Consider the following 19,470-nt stretch of genomic DNA (forward strand, 5'->3'; position numbering starts at 1 on the left):
AAAAGCTTGAATTAGAGAGGGTACCATAATTTGGTAGGAGATATAAAAAAATCTCAAATTAACAAAAAATAAATACAGTCAATATTAGAACCCCCTGCACGTTGCTATAATTACATATAGAAGAAATACACTGTTAATAATTTGCATTTGTACAGTTAATGGCTTCTAAAGTTGGATGCATTTTCAAACTGCTTGGCAAGAAAAAAAGAAAACTATGTACAGATGGCACACCAGCCATTACTTTACACAAGATGTTTTTAAATGTATGGACAGATGCTGGGGTCTCTTTTGGAGAAGGATGGCATGCTGGGAATTCATAAACAATCCAGATCCAACGTCTTGATACTAAAAGCATCCGGGAAAACCTTTTGCTTTATCAGGTGATGGCAGGAGTCTGTTACTGCAGATGCCAACCAAAGGCAATATATGCTAGTCTAAAATACTGATTATTTTATAATAGCAGGCTTTCATCCAAAATTAGTTTTTTCTTCCCCTTTGATTAGTATTGAAGATGGTATATCAACTCCTGCATAGGCTATAAAGCACCAGTTTATTTACTTCCGTTCTTTGACACTGTCTTACCAATTTATTATGTCACAAAAAAACATTTGTGTGGTGAAGCTGTCATACATGTTATAATCTGCAATTTAAAACTATATCATTTGAGAGACTACCTGATCAATCCATTCAATTTTAATTCAGCCAGGGAGATCCTTGAACTTCAAAGATGTTTATATAGTGGGGCAGCACAGTGGCAACTGGTTAGTCCTCCCGCCCGGCAGCACTAGGGTTGTTGGCTCAAATCCTAACCACGATACTACATGCACAAAGTTTATATGTTCAGCCTGCGTGGGTTTCCTTAGGGTATTCTGGTTTCCTCCCACATTCCAAAGACATGCTGGTAGGTTGATTGGCTCCAGTTTAAGGTGTCCGTTTATGAAAGAGAAAAATGCCGATATCCTGATGATCACAGCTGATCCCTCAGGTGTGCCAGTTTATGAAGCTGACGTGAGGAGCACAGAACATTTTCTTCACTTCTCATCACAGGACACACCCTTTTGCCATTCACTTTTGCAGAGATGGCCAGTTTATGAAGGTGAGATCTGAAGATCTCACTGGCCATCTCTTTAAAATATAAATGTATATATAAATTATAACTACATATATCTATGTATATATGTGTATTTGTGGTTTACATATAGTGTACAATACATATATATATATATATATATATATATATATACACACACATACACATACAATATATATACAATTCTGCATTGCTCAGGTGTGAATGCGCTCTAAATGACAATACATTATGTATTGTCGTTTAGAGTGCATTCACACCTGAGCAATGCAGAATCCTTGGCAGAATTGCATAATTCTTGCTGCAATTCCAAAGTGTGTTAAAACTGTGTTAAAATACGCAGTGGGCTTTTGAGTGCAATTCATTCTTAATGGCACCCCAATTACTGTTAGCAGACATGCATTTTGCTGCACATTTTGTCATTTGATAAATATGCTATCAACACACCAAAATGTGCATTGAAAAAACACACAACACTCCATGCCCAAAAAAAGGTGCAGTTTAATGCACATTTTGGTGCAGTTTGTAACAAACAATTTGCTGCTTTTTTTTAACACATATTTTTTTAAAAACGTGAATTAAAATTTTTATGTGCATTTTTGGTGCTTTTTTAACATGTATTTTGGCTGATTTTTTACCTGCGTTTTTGTGCGTGTTCTGGAAACGCATGCAAAATGCATGTCATGTTTGCGGTGTCATTATTTGTTAATGTCACCCAAAAGTGGCTAATAAATGTGCAGTTTGCCAAAATATGCATAAAAACCAAATCAAAATGCACAAAAAAGTGCATTACAAACTACACCAAAATAACCTGTGCCAAAATGTGTGTTAAAGCACCTAAAGGTGTGTTTAGAAAAGTGCCAAAATGCACATTAAAAAACCAATGCCAAAATGCTTGTTAAAAAAAATACAGCATGTTAAAAAAGCAGCAAAATGCATGTAAATAATGCTACAATGCTAAAAAATAAAAAGGAGGCAAAATACACATTTAAAGAATGTGCCAAATGTGCATTAAAAAGTGGTTAGAGGCCCAAAAACAAAAGAAAATGTTGATTTCCTAAACTGTCCTAAAGAAATCAAATATAGAACAAAACTGGATTTTTAAGGCAACAGCTTCACTTTGTTTTACCATATTTCACAAGTGTATATGCATCCTTTCCAATACCTCATTCACAATGAAAAATATACAAAAAATATAGTTCCTTTACCTTGGGAGCAAACAGTAGGCAAAAGAAACTGTGAAAATGTTTCCTTAACAATTTAGGCCAATTTAACAGCACACCACATTTAAAAACATCAACATTTAAATCACACAAACTCAGCTATTGTCAGAGGAAAAACTTCTCTCTCTTCTCCTTCTGAGAACAAATGTTCTCCGCTTCATAAACAGGGGGACAGAGGAGAGGAATTTTCCCTGAGAACTGCAGAGAACTGAAATGAGATAAATTATCTTTGCTTAATAAATGTACACCTAAATTGGCACCAGTATGTGTACGTTTAAATGTGAGCTAGAGACCTTAGATGGTAAGTTCCTTGAGGGTAGAGACTGATGTGATTGTATAATAAATATGTAAAGCGCTGCATAAATTGACAGCGCTATATAAGTACCTGTAATATAGTAGAACTTATACATCAGACTGTTACATTTATGACCAGCTTTTTATTAAAGTGGAGTTCCAGTCGCACTGTGAAAAAATAAAAGTCAGCAGCTACAAAAACTGTAGCTGCTGACTTTTAAAAAACAGCCACTCAACTGTCCCACGATCCCGCGGTGTCCTCCCTGCAGCCCATTTCACCAGCCATCTGGTGTTTCAGGCGCTGGCATCTTCAGTGTGGGCACCCGGCTGTGACAGCTTGTGGCTTCACAGCCGGGTGCCCACTGCGCATGTGCGAGTAGCGCTGTGATTCCTTAATGGTCTCGTAGTCTTCTGGGACCTGTCACGTGCCCCAGAAAACTATGGGGAGGGAGGGTAGGAGGACAACCTCTGCTTCTGATCGCCTTAGCAATCGCAGCGGAAGTGGGAGCGGGTACCTGTTAATTTTGGGTACCCGCTCCCCAAAGGTGTCAAACCTTAATGGGGAGCGGGGGACCAGTCCTTAAAGCGGAGCTTCCCCTTTTGGGTGGAGCTCTGTTTTAAGTAAGAGTGATCAGGCAAAGATCTATGGCATAATTACATTAAAAGGCTTAGACTTGAGGCTTTGTAGCTTTGGACATCCCATTCAGTAGGGCCAGAGATCTGGACCTAAGAAACATTAGCTGCATAGTGATATAAACGATCTTTTTGAATTTGAATTCACACAGGCATTTAGAAACAAAAACATTCCGCAAAATAATAGGAATAAAGCGCACAAACACTTTATAAGATACTAACGGGGCTTTTCAATACTGAATTTCTGATTAAAATATGCATTTTGATACAATGTTGATGATTCATTTCTAAAGAAGCAACTCCAATATGCACCAATAAAATGTAGGGTGGTAATTGCGTTATATAAATTCACCTTCAAGCTACTGTTTCACAAGTCAACCACATGATATTTCTGGGGTCAAAGCATTTTTGCAACCCTGTGACCTGTGCTTGCCTCCCTCTCAAGGTCTATAAAAGTATATATTGAAGCTTCAATATCTAGAAAAATAGAGACAGATGTATTTTAGCAGTGAGGAGGGAGTGTTGGAGTTGCATTTTAACCATTAGCCGCCCGGCCTATAGCCGTTTGGCGGCCGCAAAAATGCTGTAGCTTTCTGGGGTATACGCCATTTGGCGTCCTCCCGCACATGCGCAGTTCGCGCGGTTGCAGAGCTGCTCAGTGGCGCGATCTGTCACCGGCCGTGTACCTCAGACACGGCCGATGACAGATCTGAGTACTGGCCCCCGTTGCTGGTACCATGTGACCTGCTGTGACCAATCACAGCAGGTCACATGACAGTTGTATACAATGGATGGCTTCATTCATGCCATCCATTGTATACTGTTGCCTAGCTGTGAATGGTCACAGCAGGTCACATGCACATGTCATGTGATTAGCTGTGGCCAAATCACAGCTAAGCACAAAAAAAAAAAAAACCTGAATGAATCGATGTCATTCAGGTAAATGCTTGCTTATAGCAAAGTAATTCTTTGCTATAAGCAAATTGTGTAAAAAAAAATAAAATACTGATCACTTCCCCAAAGTAGTACAATGTTACTATGGTAACATTGTACTACTTTGGTCATAGTAAAATATGAAAAATAATCTTAAAAAAAATAAAAAAAATGTAATAAAATATTAAAAATAGCAAAAAAAAAAAAAATATATATATATATATATATATATATATATATTTTTTTTTTCATACTGTCACCAGTCAGTGTCCCTGTTCACCGCTATGCTAGTTATATGATGACGCTGTACTGCACTGGTGACAATATGTAAAAAAAAAATAGTGAAAATTTTTTACATTTTTTCATTTTTCGAAAAATTATGACCAAAAAAATACAACTTCAAAAAACTCGCCATTCCTCTTATGAAGTACATCGGACTGTCTACTCTGCAAAAAGGGGTAATTTGAGGATATCTGTACTATTCTGACTTTCTTGGACCTCAAGAAATTAGATTGGCTGTCAGTACTTCAGGATTGATCAATTTTCAGATCTATATCATAGTTTGTGAACTCTATAACTTTCCTACAAACTAAATAATACATCCTAATTTGGGTTATTTTCACCAAAGACATGTAGCAGAATACATCTTGGCCTAAATTTATGAAAAACAATTATTTATTTGTAAACTTTTATAACAGAAACAAAAAAAAACGTGTTTTTTTTTCAAAATTTTTGGTCTTTTTTTGTTAATTTAGCAAGAAATAAAAACTCCAGCGGTGATTAAATACCACCAAAAGAAAGCTCTAGTTGTGTGAAGAAAATGATAAAATTTTAGTTTGGGTACAATGTTGTATGACCGCACAATTGTCATTCAAAGTGTGAGAGCGCTGAAATGTGAAAACTGGCCTGGGCAGGAAGGTGTAAAATTGCACGGTATTGAAATGGTTAAGCATTACATATTTGTACAAACTACATACATCTTATAATTAATGAAATTTATGTAACTTTTGAAAAAACACAGTAAGTAACACAATTTATCCAACTTGTATAAAAATTAGAAAAACAAGATCCCATAGTATCTTAATATGATTTAAACCAACACAGAGCAAATACCACTGTTGAGCACTCAACCTTCTATTTCTAAGCAAGATTTAGACTGTAAGATTATTGTGCATTGTGAACTGAACATTTACAAGTTTTTGGTGGAAATATCACAACTGTATGGGATCTTCTGTCTAGTGGGCGTGGAGAAAATTCTCTTATTTTAAAGAGGCCCTAAAACAAAAGAAAATTTGGGTTTCCTAAACTGTCCTAAAGAGATCAAATATAGAACAAAACTGGATTTTAAAGTCAACACCTTCACTTTGTTTTACCAATATATATTACATTACCTGCTAATATTCAGCCACAATTTGAATAATGATATGTACAATCTATATGATTGTTACCTGTTGCCAAGGGGATCCATTTGATAACACTTCTTTTTTGCCTTAAGCTGGGTCGGAGAACCTAAATAAACAGAAAAAACAATGTTTTAGACATTAAAGATTGAAGTAGTGCACACAAATCAGGAAGGACAGAATTCATGGCTAAGCTGTTGTACTTTCTTATCACTGCGGGAAGACCTGACATGATAATTGCAGATCATAAGAGTGTGTTGCACTGTATTTATCTTTTATCTTCCCATCCCTTTCTTGGTCTGAAACAATGTCAAATTATTAATAGCAAATCATTTTTTTCTATTTCAGCCTTCTTACATGCAGCTCCTGCTGATTTAAATATTTTGACCCATTGTGCTCCCTGAATTAGAAAATTCCTGTTATTTATTATAACACATTTTAAAAGAGCTTCATGCTTAAGAATTCTTGCCCATCTGTCTTTCTAACTGCTAGAGAAAAGAAAGGACAAAAAAAATCATAAAAGTTTATGGAACTTCATAGGAAGTTTATTATATGCTGGCACCAACATGCCTCTTTTAGAGTTGCGAGGGAGCCACTATCATGAAGAGTTCCAGCACTGCCATGCTTCTTTCCTTGTATAATCAATGGAATGCTGTGAGCTATAGAGTGGCTTGCATATCAGCAGGTGTATGGTTTTGATTTTCACACAAAAATGGAGATTTGCAATATTGAAAGCCCAGGGTTTATGGATCTTGAGCAGAGCGTTATGAAACAAAAATATGTGCAAGCAACCATATTTTAGTCCAATTAAAATGGGAACATTTCACTATAGGTATGCTTTAAAAGTAATGAATCATTAATTTGTGCAACAAGCCTCAGATGGGAGTTTCTGTTTGCCAACTCCTCAATGCATATTAGTCATGGAGCACTGATGTTTCCTACAATAAAGCTTAAAGCAGAACTAAAGTTTTCTTTAAGATGTACACTGAGCTGCACACGCACAGCTAGGTGTACTTTCCAGCATGGTGCCTGTGTTCCAAGATAACTAAATTCCTGCACTGGCCAATCTAGTTGACTGAAGACTGGCACCCAAAAAAGCCAGGAAGAAAGTACTGGTGACAGCGAGGGACCTTGTGGTAATCAAACTATTAGAGCTAGGGTAAGTATTCCAGACTTTAGTCCCACTTTAATGCCAAATTCCTGGCAGATATAGAAAACACAAATTAGTGGGCCTCTGTATTGATTATGGCACTGATCAATATACTTTTGCAATGTAAGCAATGTAAAAAGACCTGAATCTACATTGATATCTGTCTCTTAAAGTCCCTGTATAGCAGGGCTCAAAATGGAAGAGGGAGTAGAAGTAGAACGAGGAGCCAATGGGTTGTGCTATAATGCCCATGTGCTAACTAGGAACACGCTGATAGGAGAAGAGAGCAACGTTATTAACTGCAGAGAAATATTAGGTTGCCTTTACCTGCAGGTGGCATAGCTTTCATGTGGGTGCAGGATAAGTCCAAGAAGGTTTCCCTTCAATATCTGAAGACTCTCTCAAACTCTTCAAGTCCAAGTTCTTCCACCCGCTGGATGGTGTGCCATCTGAATCTAGTGGCTGGTCATGTGCCCCACCTCCAGGGTCTGGAATCTGGCTGGTTACCCCGCTGCCGGGGTTCGAAAGCTGTCGTGGTTCCCCACAGATCAGATCCCTAAAGAGGACATCTGGAACTTACACATCCCAAATGCAGCATATGTCCCAACGCTGAGACCCCAAAGGCCAGCTGAAAGCCTAACACCAGTAACCCCCAGTCCATACAGTTACACTGTCGCCAGGGTGTCCCATCATGAATGGGCCTTCAACATCTTGCTTGCCAGAAACTGCTCTACACTCAAACAGCCACTCAGGTCTTCTCAAGGCATTGGTCACACAGCAAGGGTCCCCTAATGCATCTGGGATTGTGTAGGAATCACCTAGGTCAGGACAAGGCTCAGTTGGAACTCTGCCCTTTGCAAAAGACCTCTGTTACTGGGGCTGAACAGGAGAATGCAGCTCTTACTTCCAAAGTGGGTAAATGGACTTGGCGCTACAGAAACAAATGGCCACAAGAGGGGCTCAGGAGAGGCAACAATTGGGATCTTAGACTGAACTGGTAGTCCATGCCTGGGATGCAACAAACTTGGATGCACAGCAAAATTAGACACAACAGCGAATGAGCCTCTGGTACTGAAGACTAGCTGGGCAGCGGGCACCAAGCCATCAGAGGCAGGCTGGGCAGCAGGCAGAGAAACATCGGAGGCAGGCTGGGCAGCCTCCAATGGGCCTGCTGCCCAGCCTGCCTCCAATGCTTCTCTGCCTGCTGCCCAGCCTGCCTCTGATGGCTTGGTGCCCGCTGCCCAGCTGAACGGATAGCCCATGCCAGGCATGCAACAAACTTGGATGCACAGCAAAATTAGACACAACAGCGAATGAGCCCCTGGTACTCAAGACTAGCTGGGCAGCGGGCACCAAGCCATCAGAGGCAGGCTGGGCAGCAGGCAGAGAAGCATCGGAGGCAGGCTGGGCAGCAGGCGGAGAAGCATCAGAGGCAGGCTGGGCAGCAGGCAGAGAAGCATCGGAGAAAGACTGGTCAGCAGGCAGAGAAGCATCAGAGGCAAGTTGGGCAGCAGGCGGAGAAGCATCAGAGGCAGTCTGGGCAACAGGCAGAGAAGCATCGGAGGCAGGCTGGGCAGCATCAGAGGCAGACTGGGCAGCAGGCAGGGAAGCATCAGAGGCAAGCTGGGCAACAGACAGAGAAGCATCGGAGGCAAGCTGGGAAGCATCAGAGGCAGGATGGGCAGCAAGCGGAGAAGAATCAGAGGCAGGCTGGGCAGCAGGTGGAGAAGCTTCAGAGGCAGGCTGGGCAGCAGATGAAGAAGCATTAGAGGCTGGGCAGCAGGTGGTGACGCATTGTAAGGGCATCCATGGCCGTGCGGATCCTTCCTTACCTTACTATTGCATACAGTTGAGCAACTGTGGATTGGGCACCTGTGGCTTTTCTCCATTCAAGATATATGGGTAGTAGCACTTTTGTTGTGTGCATTACAAGCAGCAATAAAGCCTGACAGAGTTTAATCTTTCTTCGCACTATTTAAAACTAAAAAGAATAACTCCACTTTTGTTGAAAAGCCATAGAAAAAAAAACCCTCTGGGTGATCTATGTACATTGCAAGGATTTTAACAAATCTTGAAGCAGATTTCTACCTGTATCTGTTCTTAAGAAAAAGCTGTAAAAAGCTCAAAAGTTTGCATACCCTGGCAGAAACTTTGAAGTTTTGGCACTGATAATGAAAATATGACTGATCATGCCAAAAAATGCTCTTTTATTTAAGGATGATGAGCATATGAAGCCATTTATTATCAAATAGTTGTTTGGCTCCTTTTTAAATCATAATGATAACAGAAATCACCCAAATGGCCATGATCAAAAGTTTACATACCCTGGAATGTTTGGCCTTGGTACAGACACACAAGGTGACACAAACGGGTTAAAATGCCAATTAGAGGTTAATTTCCCACATCTGTAGCTTTTTAAATTGCAATTAGTGTCAGTGTATAAATAGTCAATGAGTTTGTTAGCTCTTACATGGAAGCACTGACTAGGCTAGATACTGAGCCATGTGGATCAGAAAAGAACTGTCAAAAGTCCTGCGTAACAATGTAATGAAACTGTATAAAGATGGAAAAGGACATAAAAAGATGCCCAAAGCCTTGAATATGCCAATCAGTACTGTTAATTCAGCTATTAAGAAGTGGAAAGTTTGGGGATCTCTTGATACCAAGCCAAGGTCAGGTAGACCAAGAAAGATTGCAGCCATAACTAACAGAGGAATTGTCCAGGATTCAAAGAAAAACCCACAGAACCTCAAAAGAAATACAGGCTGCTCTGGAAAAAGAAGGTGTGGTTGTTTTTAAGAAGGACAATACGGTGATACTTGAAAATAAAATGAGCTGTTTGGTCAAGATGCCAGAAATTAGCTTTTACTGCACCAATGCCACAAAAAAACCCAGTTACAATATGCCTAGCACCTAGACAATGCAGCTCATTTTTGTTCAAGTGTCATCATATTGTGTTCCTTCAAAACAACCACACTGTCTTTTTCCAGAGCAGCCTGTATTTTTCTTGTGGTTACCTATGGGTTTCCCGAACATTTCTTCTGGCAGCTGTGGCTGCAATCTTTCTTGGTCTACCTGACCTTGGCTTGGTATCAAGAGATCCCCGAACTTTCCACTTCTTAATAGGTGATTTAACAGTACTGATTGGCATATTCAAGGTTTTGGACATCTTTTTATGTCCTTTTCCATCTTTACTGTATGTTCTACTATGTCCTTGGAAGGCTGGTTCCTGAACGGGAGTGTCATTACTCAGTCTAATCAGCTGATGCACTTGCAGTTATCCCTTAGGTAGAATCTCACTAAAAATACACAGTAAATTCTATTGCATAGGATGCCTAAAGTTTGATTTTTTATTTGTATCTTAGATTTACTCTAATGCAGTGTTCTTTTTTCTCAACTATAATCCTTAGGGGAAATGACAGGGGGGGGGGGGGATTGATTTACTAATACTAGTTCACTCCAAATCTGGTGCAGCTGTGCATGGTAGCCAATCAGCTTGTGTCAGGAATTAGTTTATTTCTGGAAATGCGTCAGTTAATATTACTTTTTCATTCATAATGAGAAATGTGGAACAGGTTGAGCCAAAGTCTAACTTTACTGTATTTTTTGGTTTCAAGATTTTTGTGGATGGCTCCCTCTCCATAGTAATTTATACTTATTCTCTAGGGAAGTTTAAACCTGGTAGAATACTTTCCTTTTGGGATTTTTAGCCAGTCAGCTTGTTCAATTAACCTTTGAGAATAAAACCTGAAAGCTGATTGGTTTCTATGCAGAGCTGCACAAGATTTTGCACTTTCCAGTTTTAGTAAATCTGCCCCAATTTATCATTCATCAAACATTTTCAGGACACCTGTTCATTTTGCTTGTCAGTGGTATTCTTTAGATGTAACACTACGGTTTCCTGAAAAGCCAAACTAGATGAACTATGAAAAAAACACACTGAGACTGATAATTTTATTTGACAAGATTTTAGTTATTTTTTTTTCTATAAAGCTTACTATGAAGTGGACATCTTAGCATCTGCTTGTTCTGCAGTTGCCATGGTGATGCACATGTGATCAGTTATGACACCAGCCATTTGATGACTTGACAGTTCAGTTGAGAGCACAAACAACTTTAACCACTTCCCATTCACCTATTGCCTATAGACAGCGGACGGAAAGCAGTGGTACAGTGTTCCATGACCTTCGCAATTGTCATTCAAAGTGCAACAGTGCTATAAGCTGAAAATTGGAGTGGACTGGAAGGTGGGAAAATGTCCGGACTTTAACTGGAGGCCCATGAGTTAATTTTAAATTGTCTATTACTACTTCTTGTCTCTATACCACTGCATAGCAGTAAAGTGTTGCACCATTTAAGCAATACATAGTAACAGACAAGTGAAAATGTAGGTCATAATTTTCACTAGTGGCATATATTTTGTGGTGCACGCTATCAGGAAAACACAGTTATCTTCGTCAGGCATACTGTAGATTTATATGATGAAAACATTATTATTATTATTATAATACAGTATTTATATAGCGCCAACAGTTCGCTCAGTGCTGTACATTACAATGGGAGACAATACATGAGACAGTACAATAACAATACAGTGCGATACACGAGGGGTTCGAGGGCCCTGCTCCTTGGAGCTTACAAGCTAGGAGGGAGGGGATAGTGGTACAGGAGGAAAAGCTGTGGGGGATGGAGTGGTAGGAAGAGTGGAGAAGATCGGCAGTTAGCAGGGGGTGGGGTAGGCTTCCCTGAAGAGGTGGGTTTTTAGGTTGCGCCTAAAGGAGAGGAGAGTGGGTGATAGTCTCATGGATTGGGGTAGGGAGTTTCAGAGGATGGGTGATGCCCTGGAGAAATCCTGGAGGCGGGCATGGGAGGAGGAGATCAGGGAACTAGAGAGAAGGAGGTCTTGTGAAGAGCGGAGAGTGCGTTTTGGGTGGTATTTGGATATTAGGTCGGTGATGTAGTTTGGGGCAGAATTATGGACAGCTTTGTACGTCAGTGTTAGCAGTTTGAATTTGATCCGTTGGGCAATCGGAAGCCAGTGGAGGGATTGGCAGAGGGGGGTGGCGGAAACAGAGCGGTTGGTAAGGTGGATGAGTCTGGCCGCCGTATTCAGGATCGACTGAAGTGGGGATATCCTGTTGTGAGGCAGGCCAGTGAGGAGGGAGTTGCAGTAATCGAGTCGTGATATGATGAGGGAGTGGATGAGTTGCTTAGTAGTTTCTGGGGTTAGGAATGGGCGTATTTTGGCGATGTTGTGGAGGTGGAGTCTGCATGAGTTTGTTAGTGATTGGACTTGGGGCTGGAAGGATAGATTGGAGTCTAGTATGACACCAAGTACTCTGGCTTGCGGGGTGGGCTTAATGGTTGCATGGTTGGACGTGATGGAGAAGTCAGGGGGGGGGGGTGCGCGGGCTGGGGGGAAGACTAGGAGCTCAGTTTTGGAGAGGTTCAGTTTAAGGAAGTGAAGTGACATCCAATCTGATATGTCGTTCAGTAGGCTGGTGATTTGGGCGGAGACTGAAGGGGTGAGGCGAGAGGTCGAGAGATAGATTTGTGTGTCGTCGGCATAGAGCTGGTAGTTGAAGCCATGAGAGTGTATCAGTTGGCCAAGGGAGGAGGTGTAGATGGAGAAGAGAAGGGGCCCGAGGACAGAGCCTTGAGGGACCCCAACAGAGAGGGGGAGTGGGGGAGAGGTGGTAGTGTTATAGGTAACGCTGAAAGAGCGTTGTGATAGGTAGGATGAGAGCCAGGAGAGAGCGGAGTCTCTGAGGCCAAGGGAGTGTAGTTCCTTGAGGAGGAGGGGGTGGTCGAATGCCACGGAGAGGTCGAGGAGTAGGAGCACTGAGTAGTGGCCATTAGCTTTGGCGGTTAGCAGGTTGTTTGTGAGTTTGAGTAAGGCGGTTTCGGTGGAGTGTAGGGGGCGGAAGCTGGAATGTAGGGGGTCGAGGAGGTTGTTGTCGTTGAACCTGTGCCTGAGAACTGGGTATTCTGAAAACTTTACACCATAAAACGTATTCAGTTAGCCACAAACGGTTTAGCACTGAAGTCAATAAACCAGAATGGAGTGAGGATTCCTGATAATTGAAATGTATAAGTTAAAGTTGAGCAGGAATCAAACATTTTATTTACTGTGAAAATGATGCAAATCAAAAAATTGTATTTCAGAAAATAAATTTTTTTAAAAATATAACAAAGGCGATTCAGCCACTAGTGACAAATCGCCAGTGGCAGAATCGCTAAAGAGATTGTCAGCCTGTCCTAAGGAAACACTCACTTTGTAGCCAACTGCAGCAGGGTGCTGGCCCAAATGCTGTTGAGTCACCTGTCACACCTCTGCGATTTAAAATCGAGTGATTTTTGTGGGATTTCAGAGTCATTTCAGGTGTGACTTCTGATGACTTTTGTGAAGATTTTCAACGATTTCTTGCAATTTACAGTGCTATTTCCACTATATTCTATATATGTGAAATTGCAACAAAACTGCAGAAAAAGTAATGCAAGCACTACTCGCTGCAGCAATTCGCAAATGTTAAGACACTGACATTCACATTCATTAGATGCAATTTCAGGTGCAATTTCAATTCCCAAATCGCACCTGAAATCGCACTGGTATGACTGTGCACTGAATCTCATTCGCTTGCGATAGGAGCGACATCTCATTCCCTCAGTTACAGAGGGTGAGATTCCATAAGGACAAACAGGCCTCTTCTGTTGAAAAAAATCACCAGCAGCAGGATTGCTCGCAACAAGGTCTCCCATCTGATTTCAGAATAAACATCAGGTGTACAATAGTGACCTAAAGTGATATTAAAGATTATACTGTATGTTTTGGCTAATATAAAACAATATTGCACAGAGCAGACCCTTACATTCTCTTCCTGGAGTCTTCCAATGGCTCTGTCCACTCCATATTTCGTATGGGTACCCCCTTGGAAAGCTATGTGCTGAGGGGAGAGCCATGTGGGCGCACTTCCAAGCAAGGCTGTAGACACACATGTCTATAGACACACACAGAGCAGCTTGGCTAAGCCCCCAAGCTCCTGCTCTTATGCGTTTGACTGACAGCAGGAGGAGTCAGTGGCTCCCGCTACTCTCAGAGTCTCCCATGACAGCAAGCAGAGAAAAGAGTGCTGCTGCAGCTGGGGACAGCACTTGATCCTGGGAGGACCAAGGAAAGTGTTTAGGAATTGTGGGGGGGGGACAATTAGTGGGGTGTTTCTAACTTAATGCAGGGAATGCATTGATAAAAAACTATGAGCCTTTAGAAACACTTTAAAAAAATCCTGTTTACTATAGCAAATCTGACTTTTTTGATAATCGCACAAACAATTATATAATTCCACAATCTATTTATACCTGCAGCCGATTAAAAAAACCCTGATTATGCCACATAGGTGTCACTGGTATATTCCTATTATCCATGCACAATCAATGACCATTTTTATGCACTATATCTCATAAATAACCGCTGATACGTGCTAGCCTCTGTAATTAGGTAGGCATTTCAGAAAGTCTAGGCTGACTTGACAGCCTTCTGTCTTCTTGCAAGAGAAAAAAATTAGGCCATTGACCTTCAGGTTTGACAAGCAGTTTTGTATGAAAAGACTGTAGCATTTATGTTAGAAAATCACTGCTATCTGTCATTGGTTTCTACCTAGAGGAACCAGAAAGGTATCACTCAGCATGGGTCAATGTGAGCAGTGCAGGGGTTAAAAATATACAATTGGCTGCACACTGTTTTCATGACCTCCCCTAAGCATTCTCACACTTTCCCTCCCTCTGTGAAGAACATCCTCCCCTACTGCATCTGTCATTGTGTTGGAAATGCAGATTGGTGCATTGTGCCACAAAATGTAGCTGTGTACAAAAGGTAGGGCTTGATGAGAAGGTCACTGTCTTGACTCCCTTCTCAAGTGGGCTCTAGAACATAGATTTTGCAGTCAATTTCTTCTGCATGACAATTAATACTTCTGGCATTTTAAACATATGGATAGCAGGTAGGAACATATGCATAAGTCAAATGTGACAGACAGCTCTCCTGGGGATATATCATGGTTCCCTGATAAAGATGAAGAACAAAGGTTTTGTACAAAAATATATAGGAAAAACATGCTATATTTGTAAGTATAACTAGCAGTGTCTCAGGGTCTTATGGCACATGGCTATAGTTAGCCTGGCACTCATTGCTGAACATAAACAGAGGCCCATAGCAGCCTGATATTCTCATCCTTCCAAAGCAATATAGGGGAAGGAAAGGGAAAATAAGATTAGTTAACATGCATGAAAGATTTGTTGTTTCTTTGGATTCGTTTGATCAAGAGGTTACGTGCACTCCTATGTCACATAATCTGATCTACAATATAAATTAGTCATTTCATAGCTTATTATCATGTGCTTGATTGATTGATTGATTGATTGATCAATTCATGAGCTGATTGATTTGGAAAGTCAGTTCACATAGAGGGAAGTAAGAGGTTGCATGTCATATCTGATCCTGTTCGGTTTAGCAGTATAGGTTAACAGCAATCTTAAATGATAACCTTGAGACACTAAAGTTGTCTGAACAAATTAAGGCAACCAATTCTCCAATGAATTATTTGTTATATAAAGATAAGCAGAGCTCCACTGCTGATGACAGTACAGAATTCTTGGATTCATGGATCATTTGCAACATAATAATTTCCTCTTCTTCTGTATGGCAAGCTTTGAGGCATTTTGTTCTGTATATATAACATTTATTTTCCCAACCAAAGTCTGTAACTGCAAATTGTGTGCAAATACTGTGAATGTATTCTAATATAGTGTGTACAAATGCACATATTAAAGAGAAACTTAATAAGATTGAGTCAGCAGGAGTTATGAATTGTACCTAATGTGATGTGTTGCACACTAATATGCAAGGTCTGCTTATCTGGCTGTCCCCATCCTTACCCCATGATGTCTGCATTATGAAAATGAAAACAAGGAAAAACACTTGGGGACAAAATAATTAAAAAAAGCTCTACCTAACTCCTAGGCTTCTGGTGGACTTGCTTGGATGACATGATGTCAATGGATCTTTTTGCAGGATCTTTGGAAATTTGAGAATCAGATCCCTAGAGAACATGCTACTAGTTTCTCATAGACAGTGCTGTATCATCTTTTCACAAGAACTGGGACTCTAAGCTTTCAGAAAATCCCTTTGACATCAAGTGAAGTCAGTGCTAGGAAGTGGCCAGAACATTAATTATTATTAATGCAATTTTTCTCAATGTCTTTTTTTCCTTCCGTAATTCAGTGTTAGCTAAATTGGATAAGGGTTTTTAGTCTTCAGCAGATCCTATAGCTTGGTTACAACTTTGGAGATGGTGTGCATTCTCCACTGTTCCATTGTTCAAGTGAGTGCCTCAACTGCCTATATGGAGGCACCCCACCAAAAAGTGAACAGTTTATCTTCAGCCATTTTATTTTTTCAACAGAGTGGGTAAGGATCAGAATTTTTATATCTGTCGGAAACTCCATTTTAGTGATTTTCCCTCACTACCTGTTCCTGTGATGCCAGTACAAGAAATGGGAAGTAATGGCATTAGCTAAACAGGAAGGCACAGACTATTATAAAACCACCCTTTCTCAATCTACTAAAAATGTATTTTTGTTTTGTCTATTTGTCCTAATGTTGGAGAGATGTCCTATTTTCTCCTGCCCTGTCAACAGGGACATAGACAGCTATATTAAACTGATAGAGGCTCTAACCCTTCCCTGCTCTACGCAAAACAAAATAAAACGTTTTGGCTGGAGTTGGGCTTCAAACTGGAGCCATGTCCTAGTCTCCAAATTACAGCCCAGTTCATTCAGAGCATTCCAGACATCTTTCAGGATAGACCAGCATGCATTAGGAAAGGCTAGCAAGGCTGGACAAGCATGGTGAAGCAGGTGTCAGAATTTTCAGACCTGGATTCTGTGTGCCGCAGACACGCTCCACAAAGTACTAGTATGTTTCTTCAGTATCAATACATTTTGTTATTAATAGAGATGAAAAATCTTAACTGCATAACCGCTATGCATAGATGAAAAAAATTGGTACTGGCTAGATAGACTGTGCTCCCTGGATCCACACCAAACTTTAATTATGGCTTGTGTATGCAACGTCAATCCAAAACTGTTGTAAAATGAAATCCCAACACCACCAGTCTGCCATGTCAAGCATCTTCCAGTGCCTATGATTGCCTTTACTTTTGCTCCTCCATTGGTCCTAATACTGCCACTGCTCAGCAAAAACCTCCTGTCTCCCAACAATGTAGCACTTAGAGCCAGAGTTGCCAATTTCTAGACCCCATTGCTGTCACATGAAGCCAGAGGATATGGCAGAGAGTGTGCCAATCATTAGTATTGTCAGTGATATTTTTAGAGGATACATTTGAAAGGTATGCCCCTAGATTATATGCAGTGGATGGAGGCTGTTTTTTTTCTCTTGCAACAGGTATACTATAACCATAAAATAATTTCCCAAGTTGTATAAATACCACAAATTGTGACCTTACTGGATGTTTTTGAATGTGTTTTATGCCAGCATTATAATTGTAGACCTCAATAAACATGGTGAAAGGGGTTTTTGAAGGTTACATGGATCCACAGGACATTTAGAAAAGTGCCTTTTAGATATTCCTAACAATGTTAACTTTGGAGTGGTTTGAATCAGCAGTGGTAGAATTCACTGATTTGTCCCGTTTTACATCTGGAAGTAACTGCTGGAATATTTTAAACTGAAGCATTCAGCTGCTGCACTGAAACGCTATAGCAATTCATTTAAACGTTTTAAATCAGTAATTTTCCTGGTTCTAACTGCAACTGAGATGCTTATAACTCGTTCAGCAACCCATCTGCCTCAGCAAAACTTAGGCCCCGCATGGGCTCGGTGGGGAGGCTAAATCAAAAATGGTTATTGAAATATGTATTATATTTTGATTTTTCTGCTTTCTTTTATTAATTTGGCACTCTACTGTTCAGAATGTGTGAATATAAGGGAGGTGAAACTGAAATTCCATGTTATAACTTCAATCTTCTGCAACCATATTTAGCTTTTTTTTAACACATGACAGATGACTGAAGTGAGAATAGTGGCATGTTCACCACTTTATGAGTAATTGGATTAGACCATTTTTAGAAAAGATCATGGTACTATCTGTACTAAGTGGTGGCTTACTGTGTGCTATATTTTCACAAATTGCCATTGAAAAGGGCAAGCTAAACAAAATAACAGGATTTAACTTTTAGTCTGAAAAAATGTTGAGCATTTTCAATAGCTGGGCCATGATTTATACTTACAGACTGTTTACATACCCCATATTTGTAAATCTAAATTAATTTATGTGGACATAAATAGCAACTCCAAGCAATTGGAAAAATCATTTAGTTGATTAGTAATACAATATGGTCCAATCCAAACTGCGCCTGAAATTCTAGACAGAAGCTACCTGTCACTGTTCTTCATGCACCTTGCTTGGCTGACAAGCACTGTACACTATGGCTGTTAAGAATGTGTGAACTCAGTACAGCTAAAGCACATTGTTGATCAGACACTAATATTTGTCTGCCATATGCAAAATTTTATCAATCAAAAATAATTGTCTTGTACCTTTTTTTATAAGGTTTTGTTTGGCAGTCACGCAGTCACGTGACCACAAGGTCACCTATCGAGTACCTCTTCAGAGTTACAGGGGGTGTCACTTTAGGAAACAGGGGGGTTGATTTACCAAAGGTGAATAGACTGTTCACTTTGCAATTGAATTGTCGCTGGAGCTTAGTGAATGAGGTAAAGCTCTGTTGACCTCCATCATCCAATCATATGCAAAGAAAAATGCTGTGTTTTTTTCAATTTTCCTTGCATGTGATTGAGCAAAGTTCTTTACAAATTGAGACTGCACCACATCCATTAAGTTCTGGGAAAAATGTCTCTTGCTGAGTGAAATTTCTCTTGCAAAGTGAACAGCCTATTTCCTTTTAGTAAATTAACTCCAGGGTTACATAACACATAGATAGGGAGGTTCTTCTGTAAATCCTATAACAGAGACACAAACTGACAATGCCAAAATAAATCTGCTTTCATGCACAGCGTGGTAGGTTTGAAAAGGCCCAAAGGTAACTGTCAGGATCACCTGGTATTTAGCACTGACAAATTAATTCTAAAAAAAATACAGACTACATTTAGTAAGACTTGTATGAGTAACGCAAACAGATATTGAATATTATTTTAACACATAACCTGTTCCTTACCTATTTTCAAAGACTTATAAAAAGGCTTACAACATTTTTGTCTTCTTTACAGGAAAACCTTTTCATATACAGTTGCAAGAAAAAGTATGTGAACCCCATGGGATTACGTGGAGTTTTGCATGAATTGGGCATAAAATGTGCTCTGAACGTCATCTAAGTCACAACAATAGAAGAACACAGTCTGCTGAACATAATACTACACAAACATTAGATGTTGCCATGGTTTAATTGCACATAACATGTAAACATTCACAGTGCAGGGAGGAAAAAGTATGTGAGGCCCTAGCTTAATGACTTCTCCCAGAGCTAATTGGAGCCAGGAGTGAGCCAACCTTGACTCCAATCAGTGTGATGATATTGGATGTGTTGCTGACAGCTGTCCTGCCCTTAAAAAACACACACCTGTTTTGGGTTTACTGGTTTCAAGAAGCACTGTCTGATGTGAACCATCCCTCGCAGAACAGAGCTCTCAGAAGACCTACGATCAAGAATTGTTGA

The 19,470-nt window shown here is 40.2% G+C and overlaps 1 protein-coding gene across 2 annotated transcripts in view; it reads right to left on the minus strand.

Moving 5' to 3' along the window:
* NEXMIF (neurite extension and migration factor) overlaps window positions 1–19,470 on the minus strand; it is a 500,288-nt gene that overhangs the window by 221,825 nt on the left and 258,993 nt on the right. For both annotated transcript variants that reach the window (XR_016313910.1, XM_089685208.1), the window contains exon 3: window positions 5,619–5,679. The gene's annotated coding sequence lies outside the window, so the exon portion shown is untranslated. The remainder of the gene's footprint in view (window positions 1–5,618; window positions 5,680–19,470) is intronic.

Source organism: Staurois parvus, unplaced genomic scaffold (assembly GCF_062004578.1).
Source record: "Staurois parvus isolate SC_StPar_1 unplaced genomic scaffold, SC_StPar_1.0 ptg000365l, whole genome shotgun sequence".
In the NCBI taxonomy this organism is placed as follows: domain Eukaryota; kingdom Metazoa; phylum Chordata; class Amphibia; order Anura; family Ranidae; genus Staurois; species Staurois parvus.